Source organism: Merops nubicus, unplaced genomic scaffold, assembly GCF_000691845.1.
Source record: "Merops nubicus isolate BGI_N331 unplaced genomic scaffold, ASM69184v1 scaffold5912, whole genome shotgun sequence".
NCBI classification, from domain to species: domain Eukaryota; kingdom Metazoa; phylum Chordata; class Aves; order Coraciiformes; family Meropidae; genus Merops; species Merops nubicus.
In genome coordinates, this window is record NW_008591460.1 from 1 (window position 1) to 11,537 (window position 11,537).

Consider the following 11,537-nt stretch of genomic DNA (forward strand, 5'->3'; position numbering starts at 1 on the left):
GTTTCGGACGTGCCCCACCGGCGCCCGTGACTCGGGGTCTCTCCCGGGGAGGCGAGGACATGCCGAGCCCGGGAGGTCTCCGGGCAGCGAGGTGGTGACTCAGAGCTCTGGAGCAGATGGGCCGTGGAAGTCAGGTCTGCCTTGGGCCCCTCCTGAGGGAGAGGAGCGGAGCTGCGGCAGTCTGGAGCTGTTCTGAGATAAAATCTATAGGCTACAACTTTTTCGCCGGGCCTGGCTTTGGTGATTCTGGCTGCTCCCACTCAGGAGCGAGACGGATGCAGAACAGAAACGCTATCTGCTGCTACTGCCAAAGCGGTTTTATTTCCTTAAGCACTACTCGGGAAAGAGGTTTTTGTGCTAAGCTGAGTTGTTGCGTTTTGTGCTGTTTGGGTTGTTGTGTTTTTGTTTTTTTCCCAGTAGATAAGATCAACATATAAGGCTAATGGAGGTGAGATGTTGATTTTGCAGCTGTCTTTAATTATGGAAATGAATGGGAGACGTTCATAAAATTACTGGAGGTTTTCCTGTGGCAAATAGCTGGTTTTGTCTCATTCTGAGGAAAAACGTAAATAAAGACGTGTAGTTCTTAATTCTCTAAAGAAAACTTGTTGAGATCAATGCTCTGTGTCTAAAGTGGACACCAGTTTTTAGACTCAACTTACGGTGGGACGCTACAGATGCAGTTCAGAAGCAGTGTGGTTTTCCTGCAGGCTCTCTCATTCCATCTGGTATGCTGTGGTGAGGTTACTATCTCCCTTCTAGATCACACAACGGAAACCTTGAGCTGTGTCTCCCAAACCCTCTGCCAGCCGGACGAGAGGCAGCAGATGGAGGGAGTTTCATGGACAGGTCAAAATGCAGCTGGAGAGTCCGTGTGGAGAAGCACTTTGATGTGTGGACTGCTTCCTCGGGGCTGATGAGAAACGGGCTCATCCTGCCTCTTGTTTTCCTACAACTTCTTGGAATGTAGCATCCTCCTCGCTGCAGAGTTTGATGAAGTTGGCCAAATGATTGACGGGCAATTAGGGGCAGGATGTGGGAAGACAAAGCGTGATAGCAGAAACTTCCTTTTCCTGAGGAAAATGGGCTAAAAATGCTTAATTTTGTTTGCTTTACGTACATTGGTTTACGTGACGGATGTGGAACATGTCAAGAGCACTGTGGAGTTGGGGTATTTAGAGGGCAGGCTATTTTGTTTAGATAAGAGAGCCTGGAAAACATGAGTAGGTCTTGAGTTTTGATCAAGGCTGTGTTACTGACCAAGAACCAGCTGATGCTTCAAGCTTGTTGTAGAGTAATTTTCAATTTACAAGTGAGTCTGAATGAAACTTAGTCAAGTACAGCAGATGGAAGAATCTGCAGTGGGCACATCCAGTGCTTCAAAGCTCACAATGGTGGTTTGGACAGAAGTCCTCTGGATCATGGAGGAGTCTCCCGTGTTGCAAGCAGCTGTTTCTCATAAGGTCATTCATAAATTAAGAACTTTCTTAAATGTTGTGCTGGCTGTTATTTTCCATTACTCCTATGGGAAGACTTTCCCTTTGCTGCTCAGGGATCTTTTGCTCAGAGTCCATGTATATTGACGGCCACTTTTCCCTCTGTGCTAACATTGGCCTTTTGCTAGAGTTCTTTGGTTTTGACTTTGGTGTTTACGTGTTTGGTGTATCTGAGGACAAACTCTCAACCAGTTTTGTGATGTTAGACAGCCTGAGCTCTCTAGTCTCCTTGGAGGCAGCTCTTCCTTCACCCATCCCACCAGCTCTCTGCAACCTGTTAGGTCCTGATCTCTTGAATTTGGAAGTTAAGCACTAAAATTGGTTCTTGCAATGCTCTTTGCTATATTGCTATGCTTCCTTTTAAGCCTTTTCTTCATGGGAAGCTTTTGGCATTTCCTCCTTTGCCTTCTGTAGGCTCAAGCGTGATTTTTACCGTGATCTCTTAGTGTTAGATGATACTGTGGTAAAAATGCTGCTGTGCTATTAACATTGTTCCATAATTACCAGTTGTTCGGTGCTATTCTGCTGCATAATTCAGATGTAATATGAAACATCTTGGCTGTGTAAGTCTGCTGGCATCTTTCCTTAGCCCAGTAAAGATTAGTGCTATGCCCTGTCTTTTCCAACCATTTCTTTTATGGAAGATTTATTGCTCAAACTTCCTATGTAAGCGGAAAGACCTAATTTGTTTTGGCTTCCTTGTGGGGGCTCAGAAATAGCTTCCAGTTGTGCTGGATGGGCTCGCCCAGCTGGTGGTGGGTGATATGCTGATACAGGGTGCTCTCTGGCCTGGGGAGGTGTGTGCTGGAGCAGATTCTCAACAGCACCTGCCTCCTGCTGGCTGCAACTCCTTCCTGTGCTTTCGCTGGCTTCAGCAGATCCTGAGAGGAGCTGCTGACCTCAGGTTCTGAACATCCTGAGCGGGCAGGCCACCATTCCTTGCACAAGTAACATGAAAGGGAAGACTGGGATGTGCCCTAAAAAAAGGCAAATGAAAAGGGCGAGAGGGGCTCCAAAGCTTCCTCTGCAAGAAATAAACTCACCTGATTTTCTTTTTAATACCACACGGTTCATGGCAAAGAAATTTTTCTGACTCGCAGCCAGGAAAAGTCCAAATTCAGATACTGTTTTTGATGGTTGCAAAGCATCAGCCACCTTCTTAAGTGCTGAAGCACATCATGTTGATATTGTTTGTATATAAACATTGTGGATTTTTGCTGTTCATCACTTTACAGCACGTGAAAGAGGTTTCACAGAAAAGCTTGGCTAGAGAAGAGGGTGCTAAGGCAGAAATGACATCAAGAGGATGATCCCTGATTTAAACACGGGACTGTCATTTGGAACCTCAGTAAGAGCTCCTTGCCTATAACATTGTTTTAGCAGGCACTATTAATATCCAGAAAGCCTCCTGCCAATGCTGCTGAATGGAAGTGATAGTGTTACACCCTGAGAATCTCTAATTAAGGTGATAATTGGACCGGATTTGAGCTGGAACCATTTTGGGGGTGTGTGTTCAGTTTGGATGACCCAAGAGTAAGAGCACATTGCAGCTTAGCTATGTGTATCCTTCCGAAAGGAAGAGGCTGGGCAGACAGACACAAAATGTCAGGTTATTAATGATTTCACATTAGTTGGTGGCTGATGTTGCAAAGACGATGTAGGAATGAGCTGTTAAACAACTGGAAGAAAACACAGGTAGAGTATCATAAGGCAAGGGAGAGAAAAGTGATGGTGCCTCTAAGGTACTCTTGCTTCTGCCTGGTGTTCGTGGCTCCAGGCAAAATGATTTTCACCTGCAGTCCTGTCAGTGCCTTTGGGAGTGTCTGTCACTACTATTAAATTTCATTTACTTTTGAAATTTCGTTTCACTTTTTGCCTATTGTGTCCACTTGCACAGGTTTCAGTGTTACATTCTCTGAGAAGATGGATCTTGACCAAATGAATTGCAGATTGTCCAGACAAGATTGTTTTTTTAATTGTCTAATTAAAAAGCCTTACCAGTCACAGTTAATTTTGTGAGCCACGTTGTGCACTAATGTAATCAGCCTCCTGTTATAGGTGCTTATAACTGTATTATATGCTAAACTTTTCTGTCATCACAGATGTATTCTTTCTATTGACTTTATTAAATTAACCAAAACAATGGACTCCACTGTTCGTCAGTATAGGCATGTCTGTCAAATGCTTTCTCCCTCCAAAGTAACAGGTGCTAAGCAGATAATATTCAAAGAAAGTTTATCAAATCTCTCAATACGTTCAAGCACCAACTTTACTGTAGGGTTTATATAGTTGGAACTAAAGGAATAACCAACAGAAGTCTGTAATTTTTTACTTTTGCTTGAGTTTTTCCTCCGGTGAGAAGCTGTCAGTCCCTATCTGCCACAGCCCTCTGGCTGCTGTCTGTTCGTGTCTTGTGACCTTAAACCTGTGTGTGAAATTTGGCTTGAAAGTTTGGATTCACTTGTGCAGAAGTCATTGGGAAGCGAGGCAGTCCTTCACCGCCGTGCAGTTTCTGGAGTGGCTCATGCAGGAGGATGATGCTACATTGTTCCAAATTGATTGTTCTTTTTAATAACAAATTCTTTAAATCATGAGAGAATGTTTAATTTGCAAATAGTTTTCTGTATTTTAGAAATACTGTGTGTTGAATAGCTAGAAATACCTCTAATCCACTGTAGTTGTAAGGTGGCAGTTTGTACAAGACTTGCAGCTCTGTACTCCTCTGTGTATAATGGGCTACACAGCTAACTGTCCATAGCTTCAGCTTTTTAATGCTTTGTATTGTCACTTTTTCTTCCTTATTATTACTTGGACAGGGCTTGATTAATTATTAATAAAAAGTTGTTTATCTTTTTTTTAATGGAGAGAGGTTATTTGCAAAATTTATTTCATTATGGTTTATTGCTTGCAGTGAAGAGATGATGAAGTTTGAAAGTGTAGGATGGATCTGAAGGAATTGTGGCTTGATCAGGAGACTTGAGAGGGAGGGTCCCAGAGGAGGGGAACCCCTGGGGGCCTTGTGGGCCCCTGTATCAGAGTGGGTAAGCTGTTAAGAAGCACAGAGGAGCAGACAAAACCCAGTGAGAAGCACAGAGGAGCTGCAGACAAATCATTATGCACACAACCTCAAGCTTCTGTACTGCCTGAAACCTCCCCAAAGGAGTTGGGATGGCTCTATGTAACCTGTGGCAAAAATAAGGGAAACTGGGACAAGGAGGGCAGTTTCTGTCTTAAGTTTAGTCTGTGGAAAAGGAAGGAGAGGTGTTGACTCTTGAGCTGAATTATTTATCTTTCTCAATATTAGAATTGCTGATAAGAAGTTGTATTAATTGGCAATAACTTATATTACTTAAAAATCCCCCAAATCAAGACTGGTTTGCCTGTTAAGGTGAGTTGATCAGGTTATGAAGATGTGGGAGGGAACTGGGAGAGTTTTAGACTGATTTCTGAATCAGTTTTTTAGTGACTTTCTTAAAAAAAAGGAACAGAAGATAAAGGAGTTAAATTTTTCATATTCTTATGTTTCTCCAACTGAGAGGCTGTGCTTAACAGATGGCTCTTAAGCATTTTTTTATGTCTGTTAAAAAGAACAAAAATACCCCAAACTAAAAGTAATAAAAAAAACCAATCACCTAATTAACATTCATTTTTGTCTCAGCCCTTACATTTGATTTCTATGGGTTATAGTGCTGCCGAAGAAAACAAAATCTTATCTGTAAATTTTACCAAACTATTTTTTTTGCATTGTTAAATAAATCAACAACATTCTATTCAAATACTATATCAGTTTTGAAAGCTCTAATGAAAACTAGTAGCTATTTGGTCAATGGTGAGGAGAGATTAAAATGTGCAGTCTCTCCATGGGCACAGCAGCTCTTGCAAGTAATTGTTGCCATTGGTGGTGTGTAGTTGCCAGTTTTTCATCTGTTATCCCCAAATGTGTCACAGGAAACAATCAGGAATTGGTTTGTTTTCTTAAATGGATTCAACTAACTCCTTGCATACAAGTTTTGCAGTATGCCTGTGGGTTTTTTTGTTTTGTTTCAGAAAGCCTTGGGACAGGAAGTTCATGCAGAATTCATCGCTGATAATGTGCACACCATCTCGATAAAGAGCATCTTGCTCAAATTTATTCCATGTGAAAACATTCTCTGCTTCTTAATTATGCCTTTCCTTTTTGAAACATGAATGTTGCTCACAACCAAGTAGCTTTAAGTTTATAATTTCCTGGTTTTGGAAGTACATTTAACTAATTTATGTGTATCTTAGAAGATGGGGCATGAAAAGAGCAGGTGTTTTGTACTTTGTTTTACCTTCTGTTTCACTGCCTGCCCTGTTCTTGCTTGGTAATTCTGTTACATAGGTGTGACTTTCATGTTTCAGTTGCTGTGGGATTTATACTGCAAGCTTTGTGATCCTGTTAGGTGAACTTCAAAGGCTTCATTGTGCTCGAGAGCTTGGGATGACTGTCAGGTGGATTACTTGTAAAGCTGTTTCTACTACTTCTGGTGGTGCTGGGAGAAGGGAAAGTTGAGTTCTGTTTTCAGCTCCTAGGAGCTTCAGGACTGTAGGGTAGAAGATGCCTCTTGTGCTGCTGGGCTTTCAGCAGTGGCTTACCTGGGGAAGCTTCCCCGTGGGCTTGGGTGAGAGCAAGCTGCAAATAACAGCCCGTGTGCAGGTCCTCACGTGGATGTGTGGGATGGTCCTCATGTGGATCTGTGGGATAAGCTTCTGTGTGAAGAGTTACTGACTGGCAGTGACTGTCCGTGCCGGTACCTCCTCTGTGGCTCTGGTCCCTGCCTGCACACACCATTGTTTGGGAACAGCCCTTGGTGACACAAGAGGCTGAGCCTGGCCGTGGAGGCTGTTAACTGGACCCTTGCTGTGTGGGGAGGTGGGAAATGGGCTTGAATTGATGAAGGAGGTAAATGGAAACATCCCCTGCGTGGGACCACGGTTCTGGGGGCTCGATGAGAGGGTGCTGAAGGACATAGGTGTGTGCCTCATTCTGCACTCATCTGTGGAGGCTGCTCTGGTCCTGTCTCTGCCTGGTGATGCTGTTGGTGCTCAAACAGTGGGGGCTGAGAGTCCTTGGTTTTGGGTAAGTATGTGTGCTGTAGATAACCCAACACAATTTTTCGGGGTGTGGCAGTGTCCATGTACAACTCGACATGTGCTGCTTCTTGTTTTTTAGCATTCCCACATTTAAAAAAGAAAAAATCCTGAAGACTTAAATTAATCACTTCTGGAATATCTCAAGTGTGGAAATTTTGTCTACTTAAGAATAACAGTGAGAGGAAAGTAAATCACGATGAAAGGAATAACGCCACAAAAAGCTTTGGAGTGTATTTCTGCTGATGGACAATTTAGCTTTCACAGCAGCTTTACACAGATCACTTCAGTAGATGAAAAGCAAATTTAAGTCCCTGCGGTCCTCACTCATTACACCACAATGAGTGGCTATGGAAATGTCAATGCAAAATGTGGTTGTAATACAGCATGACTGCCCAGACAGCTTTCCTACGTAGATGGAGAAGTTTTGGGAGCCATAAATGCAAACAGCTGTAGCACTGCCCCTGTCTGAATGGGTGAAGCTGTGTTTGGCAGTGGTGTCTGTATGCAAACAACAAAGTCTGGATGATGTAGGCACAGCTTGTCATCTTTCGTGATTGGTTTCTTAACTAGCGTGATAAACTTAGGGGTTTTTTTTTCCTTTTTGGAGCTCAGGAGAACTGTGGGAAAGGTGCCCTCTCAGGCCCTTGTAACTGCCAGTCTTGCTCTTTTGAGCAGTCCTACACCATTCCAGCCAGTGGAAGGTGCCTGCTGCCTTAGGTAAGAGTGCAGGCTCAAACCCTGGGTAATTTTTTAAAAATGCCATACTGAACAGATGTATTTTGACTTGATATTATCTTATCTGTCTCTGTATTGCCTTGATGAAATCATCTTAAGTAAACAGAACTGACAAAAGTCAGCCAGAAGTAAACTGTTGCAGAACAAATGAAGACTGACATTATTTCAGTTCTATAAGCAAATTAAACAAAACCATTGATCATAGTAAGTGCTAAGAGTTGGACTTGGAGAGGATGTGCTGAAGTGAGCCATTAAATTCTGTGTTTTTATGCTTCCAGGATGAGCTAAGCAACTGTTTGGGAATGACTGGAATTTATTTTGCTCAAAGGCAGGGAAGACTTTTTGATAGTGCTTGTTTATTGCAGTCTTGTATTGCTTATTACTCCCATTCTGTCCTCATCACTCTCCACCTCCTCAGTTCCTTCTCCATCTTTCAGATCTCTTGTAACCTTCCCTTTATTTTGAAAGGATTCATGAAGAGTGCATCTGTTGTAGGATCTTGGCCTACAGTGCTGCAGTAGGAAATTCTCACCCTTGGAAGTGATTAAAAGCATGTTTGTAGAGCACTCTTGGATTTGTATCACAGAGGAGACTGGCTGTGTTGCGTGCTGCAGGATGATGCCAGGAGCACGTCAGTGCCATTAGGCAATAAAAAGTTTTATATAAATCGGGCAGTCTTTCACGAGCAAGTTTTCCTGTCAAATTACAACAGGAACTGAGTCCTAGAATATGAAAGACTAATTTGCAAAGAAATAAAAACCTGCGTTGGACAAAGCAAAGGCAGTGAGTCTTTAACCCTGCCCTTGTAATTCAAGCTGTAAAACTTTATGGATTTAATTCAAACTGCTGGAAAATATATGCTTAGTCTGGAGTGTGCTCCATCATAAATGTTACCAGTGCCACAGCCAGACCTCATGGTGTCACTGGGTATGTTGTTGAGGCAATTTCCTGATGGCAGCAGCCTCTGATACACAGTCTGGCCGGTTCTGTTTGTGCAGACTGTGATCAGGTCACCTCTTGTTTTTTACTTGAGAGAATGATTACCTGCATTGTTCTCTAGTGAAAACAGCTGACACTTGTTCCCTACTTCTTATTCAGTGTGTGGTTTTTGTTTTCTTTTTTAAAAAAAGTTCCAGTTTGTACTTCTCCCTGGCTGTGTCTGTCTATACCTGTGGAACTGGCAGGTGTAATTGTTTTGTTGTGGCTCAGGGGCTCACACTGGTGAGCAGTCCCTCTCTCTCTTGCCAGCAGGCCTAGTGCTCCTTGTTTGTGCTGGTCTGAACCAGTCTCCTCCCAGGTGACCTGGCTGTGTTCACTCTGTAGTACCTGCAGCAAGCCTGGAGTTTCCACATGTTCTGCAGGCCTTGTCCACACTCTCCTCAGCAGCTCTGCAGCATCCTCTGATCTCCATTTGTTCTGTGTGCCATGTGTGAATCCTGGCAGGCTCCAAGAACTGGGGCTGCTCCCTCTGCGTGCTGGGAACATGCTCTCTGTGGATGTCTGTTGTCTGAGATGTGCTGGGATGAAGGGACTGGCTCCCAGGTAATGATGAGAGGTGCTTGGCTGGCTTGTCTGTGTGGCATGGAAGGAAGGACAAGTGGCATACCTGGAATATGAGGTGATTGTCACCTTTGATTGCTGCAAATCTCAGCTGAGAGCAAACTGGACTTACAATGTGGATGACTGGGGTGATGGTATCAATGCCTGGTTTTGCTCCTCAGTGCTGTTTTCATTCCGTGGCATAGATGCAGCCACTAAAGATGATGTATTGCTCTGAGAAAATGCCATGTTTGTAGGGCTGTGACTTGTCTTGTGCCCTCACAGGTTGTGTGGGACATTGGAGCTGGATTTGATCCCCAGCATAACTGCTGGCATTCTGGAGTACCTTGGGGTGTCACCTGTTGGGTTCTGGTTTCCCCTGTTCCAAGACAGGCGCAATGGTACTGACCTCTGTTCCTGCAGTGCTCTCAGAGCTGCTGAGGGGTGGTGTTGAAGGTGTTGCTGCTTTGTGACAAAGGCCTACAGTGGGGTGTGACAGCTCAGAGAGCCTCTGCAATTGATAGTATATTACAGCTGGGGGGGTACAGTGAGGTTGTTAGTAAGTATCACAATAACCAAGTTACCCATGTGAGAGTTAAATGGTGAAGTTTTCCACTGGCAAAACAATGTTGGGCTTTTTTTCCCCCTTGCTCTGTTTTATGACCACCTGCATCTGACTCTAGAAAGCATCACTCAGCAGTTGTCTGCTCTGGCAAAAAAATGTTGGGCTTTTTTTCCCCCTTTTTTTTCCCCTTGCTCTGTTTTATGACCACCTGCATCTGACTCTAGAAAGCATCACTCAGCAGTTGTCTGCTCTTCACAGGACTTAAGGTGTTGGTGTTGATCTTTATCTCTCCTTGTTCTACCCTGTCTCACAGTGGTGAGACTTTCTTTGGCCTTCTGCCAGGTATATTGAATCTGTTACTGAGAAGTGATGTGTGACTGTGCAAAGAGAGACTGACCTTGAATCATCTTCTGAATTAGATATCCCTGAGATTTCAGTGGGCTGGATTTGAGACCTGGAGGGGACACTTCTGTCTCATAGAATCATTTTGGTTGGAAAGGACCTTTCAGATCATCAAGTCCAGCTGTTCCCCCAGCACTGCCAGGTCCCCACTGACCTGTGTCCCTCAGCACACCAAATCCATGGCTTTGAAACCCCTCCAGGGATGGAGACTCCACCACTGCCCTGGGCAGCCTGGGCCAGGCCTTCACAACACTTTCCATGAAGATGTTTTTCATCATGTCCAACCTAAACCTCCCCTGGTGCCACTTGAAGCAGTTGACTTTTGTCCTGTCATTTTTAGTGTAAAGATAACCTAAAACTAAGAAAGCCAGTAAAAACTGGAACCACTTTGTACATCTGAAGTGCCAGAATTACCACAGGATCCTCTTCATCTCTGTTGCCAATGGCATGTGAAAACTGACCTGGGACCTCTGGAGCTGCAGAAGTCCCATTTCAGTACCAACATTTGTTCTTTCCTTCTGTCCACAACGACTGCTCAAAGGATGCTTATCTCTTTGTCAGCTTTACTGAATTACCAGCAAATCCATGTCTGGATTTCACAAGGGAAAACTCTAAAATCAGTGAAACTTAGTTTTCTGTCAGAGTAGTTAGGAGGACATGTGGGATGTTATTCCTTCTGCACTAAAGGCAGTCCCATCAGCCTGCAGCTTCTGCAGCTGCTGCAGCATGAGCACAGCCAAAGAGCACTCACTCCCTGCAGCTCTGCTTTCCAGAGGGAGTCACAGGGCAAACACCTTGCCCGTGTACCATGCGGTGACCCCACATGTCCTGCACACGGTGCAAGGACCCGGTGACAATGCTGCATGGCCAGCAGTGGTCCCCACCATCGCTTCTGGAGGTGCCTGGGCAAGATGCACAGCACTTTCCTTCTCTCATGCAGTCAGGTGTGTCTCAGCCAGAGGATGACTATTGCCCTGACCACACCCCACTGTACAGAGACCAAATGACAGAGGAAGACAGCTTTTCTGGTTGCCATGTCTGCAAGCCACCTTTGCACGGCTGGAGACACACCAGGCTTAGCACAGCAGAACCACAGCATCCCAGCTGTGACAGGACAAGGGGGGATGGTGTGAAACAGAAAGAGGGAGATTTAGAATAGAGAGAAGGAAGAAATTGTTGACGCTGAGGGTGGTGAGCCCCTGGCCCAGGTTGCCCAGAGAGGTGGTCAATGCCCCATCCCTGGAGACATTCCGGGTGGGGTTGGCCAGGGCTCTGAGCAACGTGCTCTACCTGCAGATGTCCTGCAGGATGGTTGGACTAGACCTTTAAAGGCCTCTTCCAAACCAAACCATTCCATGATTCTATGAAAACAAAAGAAGTCTCCAGTATCTGCTCAACACAGGGCAGGCAGAGGAAACATCTGCTAATTTTTAGGCAAACCATCAAGGAACGTTAACGCTTGGAGGTCATGAAACATGTGAACTGAGAACTTCCCTAATGCTCAGCACCTGCTAACTCCAGCTCAGTTAACAGTTCAGGGCAGAGTGATGCTAGTAACTTACTGCTCATCAGCTCCTTCGTCCTGGTGTTAAGGATGTCAGTAGTTTGTCCAAACAGTTTTGAAGTGGCAACACAGCCTAGTTCAAATGGGTCACATTGCCATATAAAATAAAAGAGACTGTAGG